This window comes from Triturus cristatus, chromosome 2_1, assembly GCF_964204655.1.
Source record: "Triturus cristatus chromosome 2_1, aTriCri1.1, whole genome shotgun sequence".
Classification (NCBI taxonomy): Eukaryota; Metazoa; Chordata; class Amphibia; order Caudata; family Salamandridae; genus Triturus; species Triturus cristatus.
In genome coordinates, this window is record NC_140581.1 from 864270041 (window position 1) to 864291822 (window position 21782).

General features: G+C 46.9%; 1 protein-coding gene across 1 annotated transcript in view; it reads left to right on the forward strand.

The window, feature by feature from the left end:
* The first annotated feature begins 1342 nt into the window (after window positions 1-1342).
* PIP5K1B (phosphatidylinositol-4-phosphate 5-kinase type 1 beta) overlaps window positions 1343-21782 on the forward strand; it is a 381348-nt gene continuing 360908 nt past the window's right edge. The window contains exon 1 of the mRNA XM_085632982.1: window positions 1343-1789. The gene's annotated coding sequence lies outside the window, so the exon portion shown is untranslated. The remainder of the gene's footprint in view (window positions 1790-21782) is intronic.

The window sequence follows — 21782 nt, forward strand, 5'->3', positions numbered from 1 at the left end:
ACCCATGTGGTTGCTCGCGGGCGCGGCCATCTTGTTTTTACTTGTCTCGCGGTGCATGATAGCGAGAAGAAAGACGTGATCGCGCGACGAATGACGTCACTGCGGGCGCGAACTGTTGCGAGACAGCGCAAATGGCACCAACAATCCAACATCTCGTGGAGAACGCGACCGGATCGGGAAAACTTGTCGGCGAACGCGGGGATTCAGGTAAGGCGATCGCGCGCACGCGAGAATGTATTTTTTTACAGTGCGAGCAAGCGAAATATTTCCGGTAAGATGCGGATTGCGCAAATTTTGACATTTTCGCGCTCTCCGCGGAACGCGAAAATGTCAAATTATCGCAATTTCCGCAAGCGGAACGGAATTTTCTCCCAGGCCTAATAATGATCCTAGTGTGCGGTGCCAACAAAATGGACGGTAGTGGAAGATGTATTTGGCCTTTGGGTAGCACAAGCTAGAGAGAGGTGATTTTAGCAAAAGAGACATGAGCGCCTAGAAAGGCCATCAGAAATACTAGTTTGATATAAGCATCTTTCTAAGCCCTACTCACTCCAGCAAATCATGTTCAAGCTCCTTGATCAACGACATAGAAAAGGAACAAGAATGAATCCTTGGCTTCCTCTCCCTTTTTAAGGAAAAATAGACCTCATTATAGCATGACATCATGGATTTGATCAAAATAGGATCATTATGCTATGATAGCATGACCCGTGTGGCATGATGCATAGAAGAGGCAGCATTCCGTTGCGGTAAATAGGATACTGAACATTGGAGAGCATATGGTTAAAAATTAGAGTTATACTGATTAAATACAAATACACCTAAAACCAATAGATAGCATCAAACAAAAGCAATTACTGCCATTAGAAACATTTTACCCTATATGCAACTTGCAGCATTTGGAAGTTTCTCACAGAATTGCTTGTAGAAAACAATGAAATACTTTTTACGTTGCACAAACTATTTCTGAGCAATAACTATTTCGGAACTGTCTCATTTTCCCTTGAACAATAAATGCATCACCTGCTACAAATGGAAATACGGAATTTATGCTCTTGTTACGTAGCTTTTGAGGAGGGGGTCGATCCACAGAAGGTGGTACCAAATATACATTCTGCAGATATCTCCTACTCGCGTCAATGAGTATACGCTCCAGGTGTATACATTTTACATAGCTGTCTGTTCACTTTCTGCCACAGAGAATAATGACAGATAAAAATTGCAACTCTAGTTTGCTAAATTGCAATTTCTTTCAAGGCAGGTGTATGTTTACGAGATTGTCGTGTACATGACGTGACAGAAATGACAAATAGGGGCGTGGCTGATCCATCCTAACGCGTGCGTGGCGCCTGCCACAACATAGACGTGCCCTCTGTCTGTGTCGTGTGGTCCTAGGCAGGTAAGCGGCCTGGAGGAGCTGCTGCCTCTCCTGCCACGCAGTGTTGTGCCCGAGCGTGTGAATTCACCGTACAGTATGTCTCTGTCGCCCGCGCATCGCCTTGGGGGTGGGAGCCTGGTGACGACAGATTACCATTCAGTTTAACCCCCGCCCCTCCCCGCAGGCCACGGGGAGGAGGCAGTGTGTGTACAGTAGGTGTTGCGTTGAGATACCGGAGCCCCTTGGCTCAAGGAGAGTAGAAGGGAGGAATCTACCGCAGCCGCCGGGGAGGGCGAAGCACGAGACCAGGCGCGCGGTGGATGTGGTGCCTGCGGTAAGCTGCGTCTCTCCCAGCAGCAGGGCTCCAGACCGGCCCGGAAAGGACAGGAAGGAAAGATCCCCCTTGTACAGGTAAGATCCAAGTTAGCTCCGCTGCCCTGCTGCGGCGACTCTCGCTGTGGTCCGAGATCACGGATTCGGCACTCGGCAATCCTAGCCCAAAAAATACTCGGTGGTCTGATGTTGCACTTCAGGGTCATTCCTTGGTGCAGGTGGCGAGAGATGCCACGGAGCTTTGGGTGCTGGGGGCTGACACCACCGACCATTACCCACTGCTTTAGGTGGTGCCAGCGCTGTTTGCAGCCCGTCCTCTTTGCAAGGGGGGAGGGGGGGGGGGGGTGCTGCCACCACTGTCCATATGTTATCTCTACACTGAGTGGCACTGCCAACTCCTCTCGGCAACCCCGGGCACTGCTTCAGCTACTTCCCTCGCCCTGAGTGATACCCTGCTCATTATGTGCCAAACATGTTCCCTGCCCATCTTCTACCACTGCACAGAATGCCATCACTGGTCTCCCTCTCTAACACCTGCCATGAGCGATCTTTACTTAACTTGTACCCCTCACCTGGATACTATCACCACTGCCCAGCTCCTGTCCAACAACCCACTGTGCATCACCTACACCTTGCCTTGGGAACGGACATCCCCCCACCCCAACTCCGGCCCCAGCCCTCACCGAGTGCACATCCTCCGCTTTGGCCTCTTGTATTGTATTGTAATTTATATTTATAGAGCGCATTATCACCAGCAGGTCTCTAAGCGCTATCAGGGGGAATACCTATCCATGTTAGTAGGGAAGTAGCAGCTGTTAAATGATGACCCAAGTTTCTGAGACCTACCCTTGACCCTAGGTTTCCACTGCTACCTTGACTGCTGTCTTCTGTACTTACCCCTGCTGGCCAGTCCTTACCCCTCCGTGGGGGCTGGGCTGCCCCCATTGCCCGTCGCCTACACCGACCATGGACAGTCACATCAGCCAAACTCCTAGCCCCTTTTTATCCCCATGCCCCTGGGTCCAGCCTCCATACCCTACCCGGGTGCCGCCACCCTTGCTCACCCCCCCCCCCCCACCCAGAGTGCATCCACCTGCGCCCGTCTTCTGACCCTGCCCTCAGTAACGTCCTTCTGCCCTGCTGGCCGCTGCGCGCGTGCTGCCACCGCTCCCCGCGTCCTGCTCTTGCCCTGCCGCCCATACATATTTCATCTCAAGGAGTCACTTGTTCACTTGAAGATGAACCACAGCTAGACCGCAGTGCTTGCCCCCCGTCAGGCCCATTCTTTCCCGGCTTCCGGGCATCTGTCCGAAGAACAGTGGCGCAGCTGTGGGGCCCGGGCGTCGGGGTTATTATAACACACATATGTATCGGATCAGCTGTGCCATTCGCAGAGCCTTAGCCGATTTATGTCTCGATGAGCAGAGTCTAAAACTGCAATGTTTCGCTTGGTAACTGTGGCCAGCGGTGGGAACGGACAGACCGGAAGCCCGTCCAAGTCCCGCCTCTCTCGTTTGGGTTCCTTAGACTTGCTCGATTTCTGATTCTCTGTGGTACGCTGTTTTGGGAATTACTCTTGCCTTATTATAGTTATCCACGTTACATAGAGGAAAACTTGGGGTGACGAAGTCTACTCCAGGAAGACCTAAATTCCACCTCTGAAGTTCCCCGTGCACCGACCTATAACCCCGGTGGACCTATGGGAAAATCCCCAAACGGTAGAAGACACCTCATTCAAATTACGAACACGCCCATTCTTCTGTAATCAGATGATGAATGTTTTCACTTGTTTTGCTGTGTACCTTCTGCACGACTGTTTGTGCCTATCTGTTTATTGCACTCCGTGCGCCACCTACCTTCTTCCCACCAAAAATTCTGTCAGCCATGACAATCGTCTGAATAATTAATAGCCAATAGTAATTTTTATCTCTAATGATTGGCGGGTGCAAGGTCCGAGGGAACTCTCCCCAGCTAAGGGAGTCATTAGCTACCCGTAGGTGGTCTTTGAGAGGCGAGAGAGCAAGCGCCAGGGATACCATGGACTAGACAAGACACGCCCAGCAGAAACAAACCCCCCAAAAAGCACTGTCTCGTGGCATGTGGATTAGCACAGCGAGCATAGCAACGGCGTCTGCAGCTCGACTGTTGGCCGTGAGAGAATGTATGTATTGCTGTTGTCTCGGAGACACAGCGCCAACAGCGAGGGCGGCTTCACTTTCTTAATCGGCTCCCAGGCCTCCTGTGTCCACTATCACCCAGGAGAAGGACTTTCAAATGTACGTCTACTAGAAGGACTGGCTTTAAGGTGGTCAAAATACAGATGTATTCAGCAATCACCCAAAATACACACTGATTAATTTGTGCCGGTGTTTTCAGGTGGTGGGCACCGGCACTCACTTTTGAGGACTGAGGCATGTTTTTCATCATCATACTTTGCGCTTGAGCAAGAAAAAGGCTGTAAACGTGGAAAGAACAAGGGAGAGAAAGATAGGAAAACAGTGACTGAGGATGGGAACAGGGAAGAAAAAGAACACATGGTGATATATAGAGGCAACAAGCACAGGGTGGTGCAAGAAAGCGACACAAGGTTGATTCAAGACTACACAGCCTTGGTATTTGGCAATCCTGGCAGTCAATGGTGCCAGTGGCAGGCTGTTTAAAAACTTTGGGCATCAGCACTCACATATCATGTGTGTGTGTGTGTGTATATATTAAGCGCCCAATGCTCAAATGCTGCCATTGATTTCATTGATGTGGTGGCAAGGCTGTATAGGCAGTGTAGCACAGAAGGGTTTGATTTTAAGAGCTTAGAAGGAAGACGCACTGGCTTCTCACTATATTATTCTGAACCCAGCTTTCTATATTTAATTTCATTAGGAAACCCAAGTTTGAACTAGTCAGATGGGCAAGCTTAGTTGGAATAACCTCACAGGGTCACAGCTATTGTCAGAGCAGCCAGTGCAGTGGCACCGGTGGCTAAGGCTTTAAGGGGCTGGCTGCACCCCAATTATGGCTTCCTCACACTATTCACACAGAGGGGAGCACCCACTTTCCTTGCGTCCATTAGGACTCAAGGCACCCTGTCTGCGTGACTTGGAATCCCTCTCTAGAACGGGAACATGAGTGAGTCTTACCAGTGTATATAAGGTACAGGTACCAATGTCAGCAGATAAATATATATGTGTCAGATGAACTGCCCCATCAGCTTCCACAGGGACAACTTTCAGAAAGTGGCATTCACACAGTGGTAGGAGCATCCTTTGTAGCTAATTGACCGCTCAGTGCCCCAGCTGTGCATGTCTTTAAATAATTTGGAATAATACTTGCTATTTATGCACAAGTCTGACTCATTTGTTCAGTATTTGTGACCACATTTCGTTTTTTAGGTCTAGCCTAAGCAGCGCGTGCGCTGTCTCTTGACTTGCTGTATTCAGTGAGGGGGCTTACAGCCTGCCTCCAGCTTGTGACTGGCTGTTGCCATTGTCTTTTATGTTTTTTATAACATATTTTATTGAGTTTTCATGGTACATAAAGGGCCGTGGCCCGCTGGATACATTTTGAACATAAATTATATGGGGAGTACTGGTACATGCATGAAACTGTAACCCCTGCTGAAACCGCAGGCAAAACAAAGTAAACATGGCACAGGTAATCATAGACCCCACAAAACTTATCAAATCTGAGTGTATGTGAGTACAGACGGTATGTAGCGTTATGTTGTCTGGGCTGTTTAAGGACCGATCTTGTATGAGAGAGCTGCCTTATGAGGAGTCTACAGAAGGTACAGGGGGTAAATCTATTCCCCTGTAAGCCCCTTATCTGGACCATAATTTCCTGTTTCTGTGGACAACCTCGGGCCTGAAAACCGCAATCCCTGCTCCCATGCATCTGTCGAGTTGTCATTGTCCTTTAAAAAACATTTCTTCTAATTGCATATGGGTTCCTGCTTGTCCCACCTTTTTTCTCATTTTTTGACTCCCATGGATCGCCCCCATGACTTGTCCTCTTCCACTTGTGTTTTTTTGGAATGGTTCAGTCTCCCTGTCTCTTCATGTAGGACACGCTGCCTTGCAAGGAAGGGATGAGCGAGGCATGCCCGGACTCACTTTATAAAGTCATCACATGGTTTCTGTATGTGAAATCAACATAGAGACACCAGGGAGAGGAATTGGCCTAACGGTTAGGGCGCTCGACCTCGGACCTGGGGGAACTGGGTTTGAGTCTCGGTAACAACGCTAAACCTCCTGGGCAAATCACTTAATCTCCCCGTGCCTAACAAAAAAATGAATGTGTGTCCTCATGTAACCTAACTGGTGCTATGTAAAGCGCTCTGATACCTGATTGGATTTGGGTCAAGTTTGCGCTATATAAAACTCTGCTAAAAAAAAAACCAAAGGGAATGATTCTGATTAGGAGGAATGTGTGTTTTAATACTTGTATGTTGTGTTTAATATACCCCTCTGCAACACTGCCGTTGTTTTACCTCCATATGCCAACAATGACAAAACGCAGTTTCCATACAACAGAAACCAAAAATAACGCCAGCATCATCGGGTTCCAAACATATGCTCATGATACTGTGCTGCATATACCGACCGAGAGTGGATTGCTCCACTAATGTAGAATTGGATGTAGAAGTGCTTAAATGCCCGGGCACCTTGTATCCAGAGTGATCAATCCATTCTTATATGTTAAGCACCTTGGGGCCCTCCAGGTCACCTGGCCTTCCACTCTGGGTGCCCCTCTTTACCTGCACACTCACCCTGCACATATGAGAAGCCTGGCTCCGGCAGCACGCGGCCACCTCTTTTTGGGATGATGTGTGGTGTTGTATCTACTGCACCGGATAGCCTAGGTCCTCGCAGGGGTCCTCTGCCGCAGTGACTCTTTCAGTGGTTTAATTCTTAGCCTCCCTGCCAACATGCTAGAAATCACATAGCCAGCTGCAGATTTGGATTGAAAACACCTGACCGCATCAAGCCCATTTTACTTATTATTTACTAGTCTGTGATGACAACCTTTCCATGGATGAGCATGTCATTCTATCTCTGGGACATGTTTTGGGGTGATGTGCATGCTCGGAAAAGACTTTTTATTGGGTTGTTTTGTAAACCAGGAAAACCCTGGGCCAGGTATTGATAGTGAGTCGCCTGGGCTATGGGAACTCCCTTTTGGTCACAATGCATGAAGGCCTTTTCTCCAGACTTCAGGTGGTGAAGAAAACGGCGGCCCTCCTGGTCAGCAACCTTCCTCCTCTGTCTCCTTCCGAACCTTTATTACACTCCCTTCATTGGCTTCCTAAAAAAAAAGTGCTCCTTTTAAACTTCTTTGTTTGGTTTTCAAATCTTTGCTTGGAAATGGTCAGTGAAGTCTCAAAAACAAGCTGCAGCCATATATCCCGGCTCGCCAATTTAGATCTAGCAGGCTACTGCTATTATGTCCTAGTCGTATTCGTACAGCTAGAGATGGAAGCCGCTCCTTTTCTTTTTTTAACCCCCAAACACTGTAACCAGTTACCCCTCCAGCTACGTTATTGTTCAGACCTACCTTCTTTTAAGAAACCTCAGAAAACATGGTTGTTTAATCTTTAATATTATCATCGAACTCTGACCAGTGTGGACTGCACATGCGCAGAGAGATCCCCTTGAGGATGATTCGTGCGCTCAAAAATCTACGAATAAATAAAAGGGTGAAAAGCATAAACCTGTGTCTTCCATGACAGCACTCCTGTCCTTGAAGCATCTGTCTCCTGGCCCACAAACCAGACCCATGGTCATTTCACTCACAAGGCTCATCTCTGTGGAACTTCCTCATTCTGGCCCTGCCCTTCAAGGCAGACTTTGGCCTGGATTATGAGTGCTCTGGTAGTAACAATCGCCTCCCACATGCCTGTTTTTTATGAAGGGGTCGTAATGGCAAGTGAGTTGGAGTTTACAGTAAGCAGTAATTACCAGGTGCAATAAAGTCCGCACCCCATGCCCCTGAGTAAATCTCAGCAGGTCAAACCTGCTGGGAGAAAATGCCTGAGGAACACCGGGACATGCGGAGCTTCTTGTGGAAAGCATCAAAATCCACATTAGTCCCCAGGTCAACAAGCAAAAGTTGTAATAGGCAAAATGTATCACACTCATTAAAGTCCTAGCCCTGGAACATTGGATTTTAGCAGTAGTGATGAATATTGCAGTCCCCACAAGGGCACTCAAACTCAAAGTATTTATAAAGGTTTTAAAAAACTGAAAAGCCGCCTCTTCTGCCCAGCACTAAGCCCAATCAGTACATAATTTGCCTTTATGTTCTGCCTGATGTGCTTCCCTCCAGTCTGCATGTCACCCCTCCCATTGTAAGCGCTTAGATGGAGCCAAACGGGAGCGTGAGCACTATAAAAATGCAGAAAAATTAACATGGCAAGCAATTAAATGAACAAATGTAATTCAACATTCTGTTAAAAAATACAGTGCTGCTATTCTAGGTTGCTCTTAAATGTACCCATGTGAAATGATGTATGACGTGTTTGTCCTGCACAGCACAATTCAGCCAGATGTAATGTGCAGGCCACAAATCTGTATTTAAAACTCCAAAAGTCTCTGTGAAAACATTTACCGATATCTTATGACGTCCCTCCTCCATAACAAGCAGTGACGCCTGAACGGACCGGATGTGCACTTAGCAAAACCTCCCAACAAAAGAACAAACCCATACATTGTTCCTTTTCACCATGCCAACCTCTATAAACACGACATTGCAAAAGTACAATCAGACTTAAATCAATAACCACCAGCGGCGACCCACACAAACAGCATGTTCCAGCCAAGGTATATAAATTGTACAGTATACAAGGCACATGTAAACATTGCGAACCGAAACCCCACTCCGGCTAATTGAACCTCCTTAGGTGAGATGCCATTAGGATATGAATGAGCACTCTGTGTTTGTTGCTAGTATTCTTTTCCGGTTATTTTTCAGAGCCTTGTTGACTTCTTTTTCTTCTGTTTTATAATTCAGCAAAACATAGAAGATTGGTGCTTTGGTGCACCTGTTCTTGTGTTTGAGGTAGCAACATGTTTAATATCAAGTCACACCTTGACCTGTTTTAAGGTTGAAGCCTTTGGGTAACTTCTGGAGCAAGCTCTGTCACTGGTGGTGTGGACGGCATGTAATATCCGTCTCCTGCTCTTGAATAAAATCTAGAATTTCTTTTCTCTTCCAAGTTTTTTAATATGTTGATTTTCTCTGCACAGGCTAGAAAAATCTCCATTACTGAATAGTGAACTAGTCAACTTCACAGGGCCATTAATGTAAGCCCCAACCGCAAATTCAAGCTCTTTAGGTTCTATGTCAAGAAACACGGTCAGGCCAAGAAAATTGATGCAGAACATCCGTGCACTGGTCTCTTCTATCAGGAGGGTTCATCTGAGCTACCCTCTGATGTTGGCAAATTGATCCTGTGAACCATGAAACCTCATCTCTAACTCGGGTTTCACCCCTTGACCAAATTTAAATTTCGTGACAAAGATCACTTAGTTTCCTCTGCCTCGCTTTACTAAACTGCCAAACCAGGTGGGCACTCTCCTAGCTCCCTCCCTTGTAACAAGCAATGCGTAAATCCGGCATTGACATTTCATATAATGAGGACTCCCAAAGGGAACCAGGCCATTGGCAACAAATGCGTGTACATTATCTAAATTGTGTGCAGGTATGTCTGCTGTGATAATGTTCTCCACTGCAAACAACATTGAGAGTAAAAATCATCTCATAATGCCATGGTGAGACACTGCACATGTAACACACCACACAGTGACTAGGTGGTACACAGTTGCACCTGAACAACAGCCTGGCCTTCTACCATCCCACTCGACACCTGCGGTCGGTTTCCCTGGCCCTCGCCACCTTCCCCAGCATCCATCTACTCAGGGCTCGAGTCAGGGTACCACGCGGGTGGACGGCGTCCCCCCACTTATTTTACCGGGAGCTCGATAACTGGAGCAAATGGAGCCACACATTCACTTTTTGGCCTCTCTGGGGCGAGATCGGAGCTCACTCAGAATGCTGCTCACGCGCTGGCTTCTCTGGTGCAATCGCATCTAAGGGGTGAGCGAGGGAAGCCACCTTTTGTGATGTCACTTCCTGTCGTGACGTGAGCGTCCCCCCACTTCTGTTTTTAGACCTCGCCTGACCCAGCGCATGCGCTGGTCTGGCGAGACTTATTGAGAGGGCTCCAAAAAGTGCTACCAGGCCAGCCTAGAGCTACAGTGCATGTGCGCGGGCGCGCGTGCCGCACTTTACCGCGATTACTTTCACTTTCGTGGCGGCCTGATCGCGATCACTTTCACGGCCGCTTTGCATAGCCAATAGGTCTCGCTTTTGGGACCTTATAAGTATTTAGTTATGCAACTGTTGCATGGCTAAACCCTTATAAGGTCCCAAAGGCGAGACCTATTGGCTATGCCAACGCTTGTTTAGGACTTGTGCCCTGATCGTACTCGAGCCCGAGGATGCTCCTTCTCCCACCTTCCTGGCAAGACACGGATCGACCTCCCCACCCACCTACGAATCTCTGCCTCCCTTGCCGAATTCAGGCGTGGCCTCAAAACCTGGCTCGAGTAGCCCCTCCCCACGCAGCGCCTGGATACCCCTCGGGGTGTTTGGCACGCTCTACAAACACTGATAGATTGATAGATCCCACCCAATTACTAACCTGCAAGAACTGCGACTGGCTGTCTCATTCAGGGATCTATAAAACACTAGTGCAGAAGCACACATAACCAGACACACAAACAAAGCTCAGATGCACTGTTGCATACACACAGTGACACCGTATTCATACATGCATGCTCGCGCACACAGCATGCTTCCAGTCCAATATCCAAGCTGTCTGATTGCCCGGCATGCAGCCCCACGAAGGCATCGCAATGTTCAATAATTCCTATTCAACTCGGTAAAAGAACCATCTTAGTTTCTCTCACAAAGCAAGCACACGCTTCTCACTTTTCAGTGAAGTCTGGCGGGGATAGTCATTTGTGTACACAAAAATGTAACTACCCATGTGTATACTAAACCATATAAGCGCCTTTGCATGCAGACTGGCGGAAATCCCCTTGCACTGTGCCACACTTTCAGCACCTCCACTGGTGCATGCAAGGCGCTTCGAAACTGAGATTATTAAAGTTGGGCGTCCTCCTGATTCACTTAATTTCCCTCCATAGAGGACTGATGAATTAAAAGTATTGACTTGTTCTTTAACACTGGATCCAGCCTTACGCGTGTCATTTTGCTCTGTCGTCTTGTTGCCCCCAAGGGCAATGCCCTGCAGACATCTGCCGTTCAGCTAGGGCTCCTGGGACAACCGGTACCCCACACCCTGGACTGCTGATAGAGATAAGACGAAGACCTGTTTATCTTCCCTTTCTTGGAAAGCACGCCCAGGCCTCTGTGACTGAACCTTCTGTCTGCAGCTGCAGAGTGTTTTCCCATGGGGTAGAGGCTGGTAATGGAGATCGTGCCCCCCTCTTCCTCTCTTTTTCAAGCAGAGCCATTTCGGTACGAACAGGGGCTTCTTGTTTCTCAGAAGATGTCATGCAGAGTCCATGATGGCCTGCCTCGAGGTGAAAGGACAGTCTGCTTCTAAGAAGTTATTTTGTTACCTTGGATGAAACCCAAAATGCTCGTGCTTTAGACAAGTCAGAGTCCTGAAGGAGGGTCTATACTCTTTAACATTGAGTCATGTTTGCAAGATTTCTTTTTAACAAGCAGTGTATTTTGAACGGTTTTAAAAACCACACTTACCTCTCGCAAAATGTCTGCTGATCCAATATATTAAGTTTGGTAAGCTATCATGCATGTATTGTACGTCACAGTTTTAGCCAACTTCTGGCATGGCCTCTTGGGGCTGGCTGCAGCCTCTCTGTGGATCGTCTCTTCTCCAGGTTGTGTGTTTTTAACCATAATGGGGCTTCATTGGTTAAGCAAGATTTTTCCACTTTCCTGATTCTTCCGTCAGTGGGATCAGTGTCCATTGAGTTCAGTCCCAGTTGCCCGTCACTGTCTTCCAGTCGTCGTGGGTATCCAGACTTTGGTTTGTGGGATTTTCCCAGGGGAGGATCTACAGGGAACAGGATGAGCGTTATTGTGCTCTTCCTTCTCACCCTGATGCTTTTGATCAATTAATTTTGCAATCAGTGTTGTCCCTTTTTAGTTCTGCCTACAGCACGCATGAGCTGTCAGTAAAAGCTATTTAAAAAAGATTAAAAGCGGGGTAAGAGCCCCCTATTACTTACTAATGCTTACCATTGGTTGACTTTCACAATACTCTTGTATCCTTGCTTCTTACTGGTCTCACCTCCATCTCCCTGCTGACTGCTCACCTCCTCCTGCGTTCTTCCTGGGGCTTTTCCCACGCCATGGAGCATGGACCTGTCACTGCTTCCTGTTTGCAGCCAGTGCCCTTCCACTGGCCGCGTGCTGTTCCAGGTACTTTTCTTTTTACCTGATGCAATGCACTCTGTAAGAGTGCTAGGTACTGTACAGTTTCCCTACCCCCACCCTCTCCCATAACACACTTGTGTTGATTCCCCCTGCCCTCCTCCCGCTATTTGTTTTGTTCCCCACCCCCTGCCCCATTTGCCGCCCTTGTTGCTTGAACCACCACCACCACCCCTACGCTGTTTTTACACATATTGCACAGCAGTGCGGGCTACTGTGCAACATGGCATAAAGGAAAAAAAACACTATGACAGGGTCAATGCTGGCCTGGTCATAGCATTTTTCTGTTCTAAAAAACATTGAAAAGACCAATAGATCTTGAATAGGCAAAACCTATTGGCTTTGGCAGTGCTTGTTTAGAGCATACCATGCCTGGTGACAGAGGATGTTCATCAGCAATTGCCATAGGGCATCGTTTCTAGTGACCTTCCACTCTGAAGTTGATCAGTAAGTCACTGGTTTCAGTGGAGGTGTGACAGTGTCACCCTGTCCAACATCTCTGTATCTCCTGACACAGTGCTGGCCTGTTAACCTGTTCCAAAACCTTCCAGTCTTAAGTATGCAGACCACTGTCTGGTAGCTTTTGTATTTTTCTAGAAAAAGGGAATTTTGGGAGGAATTTTAGTCATTTTGTGGACCTTGCATCTAATTCAAATGCTTTTGAAGAGAGTCTCGTTTACCAGTTACTGTGTGCCAAACAACATCTTTTGATACTTGGTGTGCAAACTGCAGGTTGTGGCCTTTTTCCCAGTGGGTATTAAAGAGGATTCGGGAGGCCGGGTCTTGCATCTTCAAACCAAATACTGTGCGAAAGTAATTAGTGTGTCTTGTGTTTCAGTAGCAGGCATAAGTATCCTTGTCTGGTAACTCGTGACTCATATCAGCTGGACTGTTTTTCCATCCCACTTTAAATGTTCTTATGTGCCAGTGCTACTGTGTTCTTTGTTCCCATACTTGTGCCCTTTCTTTCCTGATTTTGGATTCTCCATGAAATGCACTCATTATGTCCAAGCACGTGTGTTTCCAGTTACCAGTGTTCGTGTTTTCCCGTTCCAGGATTGGTGTCTCCTATTCCCAGTGTCAGTATGGTTCCTGTCCCCATGTCACCTCCTGGATCCATTGTTAAGTCTCCTCTGTTCCACTATCTGTTACTGTTGAAATATTTGCTGTCCTGGCATCAGTCCCAGCATCCCACAGTGTGCTGTTACAGTATCTGTGTGTTCCCTTTCCTGGTCCACATGATTTTCTGCCAGTGTGTGCTTTCCTGCTTTGAGACATATATCATGGAACAATTTGAAGGGATTCCAGTCAGTGTATGGATTCTCTTGTTCTGGTGTTTGGACAAAATATTGAGGTAAACATATTGTGTGAAGAATATGGAGAACACAAATATTGCAAAATTAATTTTCTATGGGTTACTATACTTAACTGCAAATATATGTACCGTGACGATATGTTTAAGGCGTGGAGTTAAGAGTAGTAACTCTCTACTTACCTATTTGCACTTACCTTCGCGATATTTTGGTCCTCGATCTTTTTGACACAATCTTCTGTCCACATGATATTTTTTAATAGCGATATTCCATTAGACAACCCCTGTTCCGGTTTACAGTCTGCGTATCAGTGTTTGTGTCATCCTGTCACAATGAGAGGGTCGCTCAGACTATATAATGAGTGGTGTCCAAATCTGTGGTCCTCATTGGCAGTGTGCTCCCTGGCTGAGTGTCTGTGATGTTTCAAGTGAAGTACTTTAATTTGCTACTTTGGTGTGTGTGATTCCTGTCAGCCTAACTCTACTCACAAAAGGTGGCTTTCCCTGTGAGTTGGTCCATTTAAAACGTGAATGATCCAGTATCTTCTTTGTACTAAGCCTGGTGTACTTTCTGAACCACTGTCTCTTAGCTTCTGCCCTATCTGCCAGTGTGGTTTCCTGTCCCAGTGTTTCTCAGGTAGCTGTCCAAATGTAATTGATTTAAACTGTCTGAGTGTCGATCTGTTCTTGTCTCACAATCTGCGTTGTCTTCCACGATTTCAGTGCATTATCTATTCCGGTGTTTTCAAAGATCGCAAATCTCTGGGACAGTCTGTATGATTGCTATTCCAGCAGGGGTGTTTCATGCCTCTTTGCAATCATCTTTTTATGGTAGAATTCAGAGTAATTTCCTTCTTGAGCGTTCATTTATTTAGTGGCCTACTTTAGCTCTTTACTCTGGCTTGTGATGTTGCCCTTTGTGTCCCAGTTAGGTGGAGTTTGTGGCCCCTTTAGGCACTAAAGTGAATGGTGGATGTGGACAATGAATTGAATCAGTGCGAGTCTGGAGTAAAATTGGGAGTAGAGGGGATCAAGGTGGGGTGGAAGCATGGGGTTGCATTGGGCATAAGTTAAAGCAGACCTTATGCAGAGATCTGCTCCATGTTGCTCCAGTTGATTGCACATTGATATCCTTCTGGCTTCCCTTTAGTTGAACATAGGATGGCTGTAATGAGGCCATTCAATGTGGAGAGTCACTTGGAAGAAGCAAAGTGTACTTTGCAGCATGCGGCACCTCTCGGAATCCCTAGCTAAGGAAAAATTGGAGTGGAGGTGCATGCTCGAGGGACAGCCTCGGGGACAGTGAGTGTGCCTACTCCTGTAGGCTGCTCTGTGAATTTATGATGGGTGAGTGACTGTGAGGGAGTAGGGTAGTTATATATTTTGAGCTGCCATTGTAGATATTGTGGGGGAGTGGTGTACTTGATTCAGCGGTCCACTGTAAATGAAAAGGGGAGTAGCCCTATGCACGATCCTGATAGGCCAGGTATTCAATCTATTGTCCTGCCAGATTTTTCATGAAAGGAGGTTAGCTGCATGACGGCTGGTGGGTCTCGTGCTAAATATTCACAGCTCTCTTCATCGACCTCCTTCCAGCATAAGACAACATTAACATGGTATCAAGTTAGAAAGCAGGTGCTATGCGTCTTTACCCCAATAACTTGGGGAATGAGGGAAACCATAACTTCACGCACAACATTACTTCAAGATATGCATGTAATGTGGGGATTCTGTAGCAACAAATGTTATTGCAGTCTTTTGATTTATAGGGAAGTAGAGATAAAACTAAGGCCAGGACATTCCATAATCTCTCTGCTCAGTGCAAGAGTTCTCCATATCTGCAGATGTGCTGAACGGCTGCTCCTGGCAGTCGTTACTGGCCAAGCTCAGCTCTAATAACAGCCAAGGGCCTTCGTCAGGCATACTCCTGTAGTCATAGTGGGCACCAAGAGCAATCTGTACCCTTATATGAATGACTGAATGAGTCTGATTACAACAGTGTTCAACTCTCTGCTTTCCTATAGCCGCCACCATGTCTTAATAGTGAGTTATCTGCTCCTTAAACTATCTCCCTGCCGAGCATACCGCTGCCCTCTATTCCTCATATTCTGTCTTGCACCTCTCTCCACACACCTCTTGCACTCCCTTTGTCTCTCCTTCTCCCACCTTACTAATCCTTAACCAGCCTTTGCCTGCCCTCACCAGCCACAATGCACCCTGCCCTCCCCACTCCTGGCTGTTTAACGCTTCACCCACATTCCAAATCCCACACCAGACTTCCTGGTTACTTTCCTTTTGGACACTGTGGATCCAGCATTGGTTCCTTATAATCTATTAGGGATCATCATAGGTGCTGAGCTTCCTCCAATATCTACCCTTTAGTTGAATGAATTTAATGGGATCCTGCAGGTCTGGTGATCCCAGCCTGATTACGATGGCACATCTTTCAAGTCATTCCCTTGGCTGCAGGACATAATCGGAGTCCTGTGCCTAGGGACAAGGCAATGAGGCAGACAATGTGGGGTCACATTCAACAAAGGTGAGCAGTGGCATCAGTTGAGAGGTCTCCGTCTTCAGGATGACCCATTCTGGACCACTGCCCTCCTGGCAAGGTCAAGTGCTTTGGAAGAGGCTGCCCCAGGACATGGGCATGGTAGGAAGGTTCAAGGTCATTTGGCCAGTGGGAGAGATGAGTCAGATATCTGGCCATATTCAGCTTCACACCTGCACACCTTACAGATGCTTCCTACTGACACCCATAATCTACAACCCCGGGCAGTGGCAATTGGCAACACGCTAATAGTTTGGCATTCCTGTTGGCGGGCAAGTGTAGTCAATGGAAGATGAAGTGGGGAAGGAAGTTTGAACATTGGCCAAGCAAGCAGTGGAATGACTGTTGCAATGCTATATAACCAGAGTTAACTTAGTTAATTCATAGAACCCTTCATGCAGTGCTTCCTCTCAGTCTGGTGAAGAGACCTCTTGTGGTGGAATGAAAAACAAGGCCACTGGAGCATTGGGGCATGTGTTTCACTCCAAATACACACCTGCCACAATCTCACCTCGTTTGAATCAGACAGCCACCTAAATGATTTCCAGTGAAGCTTCAGACTGTGCAGAAGTACCAAAAGCATCCTCATAATTAAGAGGGAGGAGCTGCTTCCAATGAAGGACCGTGCTTGTTTATTGAACCTCAACTTATTCTCAGTGGACCACTGGACTGTGATCTCATGATCAACCGGCTAAAGTTATTGATCAGAATTAATGAACCTGCACTTCATTGGATTACCTTATGCTACCAAATTGCATTCAATTACTGAAATCTGCATCAGGATAATGAGGTCTAAGGAAATTTGCCGAAGACTGCCACTCACTGTATGAAGCAAAATGGACTTTCCCTGCAATGCACCTGCCATCTTCAACTCAAAGCTTTCATTCATTCAACAAATAAACAACGTAACTAAGAACATATTTCATCACAGTCAACCTTTCTGAGGAGTACTCCTTCTGCAGCTTCCCCTAGGACTGGAAACATGCAGAAGTCAACTCCTTACTAAAGAACCCATCTGCAGACCCCAGCGAACTCCGCAACTGCTGACCGATCGCCCTGCTCCCATTCCCAGATAAAATATTGGAAAACGCCATCAACCAACAGCTCTCCTCACAACTGGAACAACACCTCCTAATCGACTCCTCCCAAACCGGATTCCGCAGCAAACAAAGCACCAAGACAGCCCTCATCGCAGCTAATGATGAAATCCAAGTCCTACTAGACCAAGGAGAGACTGCGCCTCTGATCCTCATAGACCTCTCAGCAGCCTTTGATATGGTTTTCCACCACACACTCATCACAAGGCTGCACAACATAGGCCTCCAAGGTGCCGCTCTCAGATGGATCGCCTCTTTACTCTCCAGAAGAACACAAAGAGTGCACATTCCCCCCATCACCCTCCGAAGAAAATCATCTCAATATATTATCTTCCTTTTACATGTATACCCTTTCTATGTAGTGATGTATCTATATATTATTTACTTTACTCCCACAGTAGAAGAAAGAAAGAAAACTTTCACTTTCTCCAATGCACTACTCTGTCTCACCCTATGCCTCTCTTAATCTATCCTCTACCTCCTCTCTCTGACTCATCACAAACCTCATTCTACTACTGTGATCTCCAAAATAACATTTTCTAGGCTCTTCCCTCCTCTATCCCCCCTGGTTCACCCCAACTTCATTTTACTACTATGATCTCTCAAACAACCCTTTCTAAATTCTTCCCTTATGTATCCCTCCCTTGACTTATCCCAAACTTCATTTTCTACTATGATCTGCCTAATCTCTTTGTAGAGACTTTTCCATCTCTCCTTTTTACTCATCCCAAACCTCATCTTACGACTATGATCTCCCAAGTAAAACTAGACTCTTCTCTCTTCTATCCCTCTATTATCCTATTCAATCCAACTAACAGACTCATATGATGTCCACCACTCAAATTAACTCATATTTACCTCTACTAATCCACCACTAATCTTTTTGGGTTCTGGAGTACCGTGCTACTCACCAAAAAGCGCTTCAACACCTTGTCAGAGGTAGTAGGCGCTATATAAATACAATTACAAGTGCAATCTGTGGAGTACTACAAGGATCCTCGCTCAGCCCCACCCACCTTCAACACTTATATTACATCTCTGGCCTGCTTCACCAAAATCCACAGACTCAACATCATATCCTACGCTGAAGACACACAACTCATCCTCTCTCTCTCAGAAGACACCAACAACACCAAGACCAACTTCAACACCTGCATGATATATGTCGACAACTGGTTGAAGGACTACTGACTGAAGTACAACACGGACAAGACAGAGGTACTGATTTCCGGAAACAAAAGCTCCCCATGGGACACATCCTGGTGGCCCTCAGAACTCGGAGCTTTCCTTCCCCACTGACCACGCTAGGAACCTAGACATCATTCTGGACAACAAGCTAGCCATGACGACTCGGGTCAACTCCGTCTCTTCCTCCTGCTTCTTCATCCTCCGCATTCTTCGTAAGATATTCAAATGGCTACCCCAAAGCTCAAGATGCGCCATCACCCAGGCCCTCAATTCCAGCCGACTGGACTACAGCAACGCTCTCTATGCAGGGATCCCAGCTCACCTCCTCCGATGATTATAGACCATACAGAATGCCACAGACAGATTAGTCCTGGATCTCCCTAGACTAACCCACATCATCCCCCTACCTCAGCAAACTCTACTGGCTTCCTTTACAGAAAAGATGCAAGTTGAAACTCCTGACCCATGCATACAAGGCCCTACACAGCTGCAGACCCGCCTACTTGAACCATCTCCTGAACTTCCATCAGACACCTCTGCTCCATGTCCCTTTCAGTAACCCTTACCCCTGCATCCAACGTAGCAGATGCAGAGGTTGCTCCTTCTCCTACCTAGCAACGAAGACATGGAACAAGCTACCTTTTCATCTACGGACCTCTCCATCTCTTCCAGAGATCTGACAGTCCATGAAGGCCTGGATATTCAGCTAATCAACTGGACCCTGCCAGCATCTGGATACCCTCACAGGTGACAAGTAGCACTCTACAAATCTACTGATTGATTGATTACAGCTGACACCACCAAATCTTGCCCATTTATGCCTTACTCGCTTTAGTTGAACTGAAGTAAACTTGGGGCACCACTCCAAAATGGTGGGCAAGTTCCAAAGAGTGCAAGGTTTGCTGTCCACCTTCTCTAATATTTGGAAAGAATGACATTTTGCCTCCATTCTTGGTGTTTCACGAGTTGCTTGTTAAAAACAGAGTGATCTCAGAATCTTTTTCCTTGGCCTCAAGATTCTTTCTGCGCAATACTGCATTTTAACACCGATCTAAACTGGTCCTTCCTTTGAAACCAGCAGAATGTGCAAGGTCAGCTTCCCCTCACTACATTTTCTTGCTTTAAGCAAAATACACCCTGGGCCAGATTTATCATAGTGTTGCGACGTCCTTGCATCACGGAAGGTAATGCAACGGCAACACAACACTACAGTCAGATTTACCAAGCAACGCAAGGCCACAAGGCATGGCCTGGCAATGCTTGATAAGCCCGGGTAACGCAGGGCAGTGCAAGTTGCTGCCTTGAGTTACTCTGCCTTAGGGAGTCGTTCCATGGGTGGAGCGTGTGTGTTCTCACGTATCCATCCAAGGATTTTGTCGCATTCCCAGATTTACCATTGGTGGTAGACCTGGGAATGCGTCGGAGTGCTACGCTTTCCCAGGGGAGGTGTAACAAGGAGAAATATCTATATTTCTCCTCATTTTTTCTCTGTCTATGTGAGCTGCATTCTGCAGCACACGTAGAAAAAACAAAAGGCTTCAGAGCATTGGTTTTGTGCAGGAAGGTGTCCCTGCACAAAAACAATCCTGCCTCAGACACCCTTGCACCATGGTCCAGGGGTGCCCACGTTGGCGCAAAGCAGCACATTGTGCGCCAGTGCAAAGAAAGGACAGGAATTTCACCATATAATGTTAAACATGGTGCATTTCTGCCCTCTCCCTTTCACACAGCGCAGCAAAGTGTCTCGCTGCGTTGTGTGAAATGTTGATAAATTGGGCGCTCAGTCTGGGGAAATGCCCTGCACTCTCAGGGCTCTCCTCTTTTGAATTGCATGCCCTTGCCTCTTCGCCGTCAGTCAAACTACAGCAAACACCCGAGCACCCACCCATTTCATCAAACTTGTGGTCTGAGTTTAGTTTGTTTTACCCCTTGTGCGCTCATGACGGAACCACGCCGTCATGAGCCACGGGCGGCGTGTGCTCATGACGGCGTGGTTCCGTCATGCTGCGGCCGTTGGCGGCCGCTCCTCCTACGCGGCTCTAACTCCCTGCCTGTGCGAGAGTGGGCGGAGTCGTGACGGAACCACGCCGTCATGAGCACAGCTCGCCCGTGACTCATGACGGCGTGGTTCCGTCATGAGCATGGCGGCGCCGCGCTCAGCCCTCACCCCCCCCCCCCCCGCCGCAGCGAAGGGGTTAATTACGACTGTCAATTGTTTACCTCCTAACCCTAATGAGGCAACAGTTTGGTTGTGTAAATGCTATAAACAGCAAAATAACATAATCTGCAAATTCTATTGTCTTCTGCCAATGTTTTGGATCCAATTAAAGGCAGCTATTTTGGCTTACAGATCTGTGTATAGTTTAAGGTCTTGCGAGTTACAGAACCAAGTAGCCATTTATCTTTCAGGCGAGTATGCCAACAGTACGTAAGGATGTATACAAAGCAGTGCTTAATTTGTAAAGGAATAAGTGCCAGGGCTCGCGTTGGGATACTACTGCAGCTTGCACCACACATTGCCTCCGTCAGCTGGCAATGACAGTACAAACACAGCTACTAACCATCACAGGCAGCTGTTGTTGTGCTTCTACCTAAATGAGCCAGACAGCGCCACAATGCGGCAGACTGTCATAAGCCCCGGTGCTGACAATTAGGTGCCAGTGCCAAGCCCCGGAAACCACCGGCTCAAATTAAGCACTGATACAAAGTATCATAAGCTGTGGAACAGCTCGATGTGTTTAGCTCAAGCATTGATTCCCTTGAAATGGTTTTCATGCGGCAGATGCCATCAGTCAGTTTTACATCTTGTGAATATCATGAAATCCATACAACACTCCTGCAGGAAGTAGTTTAGTTAAAAACAGTCCTTTATTCGTTGTCAAATTGCACAGTGCTCTTGCAAAAAAGTGCATAAAGTGCATTTGGGCTAGGTCCCTGCACTTTTTTAAAGGAAACGATCAAAAGGCAGGTGTGTGCATAGTTGAAGGTCATGGTAGTTACAGTATCGAGTAACCGTTTATCTTTTGGGCGACTAAATCAACAGTATTACATTGTGGCTTTCCTTACTCAGTTCGAAGTGAAATGTTTTAAAAAGTGCATTCAATCACTGGAGTTTGCGATTTTAAAATGTGTTGTATTGGCCATTCATATACTGCTCCTACAACAAGCTGAAATTTCTAAGAGGGATTTGAAAATAGGGGCTATTTTGCATTCTATTTGTATTTTATTTATTTACAAAGCGTTAACAGTGGTAAAAGGTCGAACATCAAAGCAGCAGGAAGGCTAGACAAGTGAGAGCACATGGGGGATGGTTGAGAGGGGTGAACAGAGTACCCATGCAAAAAGAGTGGGGGAGAACTGATGAGTCTATGAGAGCTGAATTAAAGATGAGGATGATTCAGCGAGGCTGGACTGGCTGAGTAAGAAGTTCTTTTTCTGTATTGT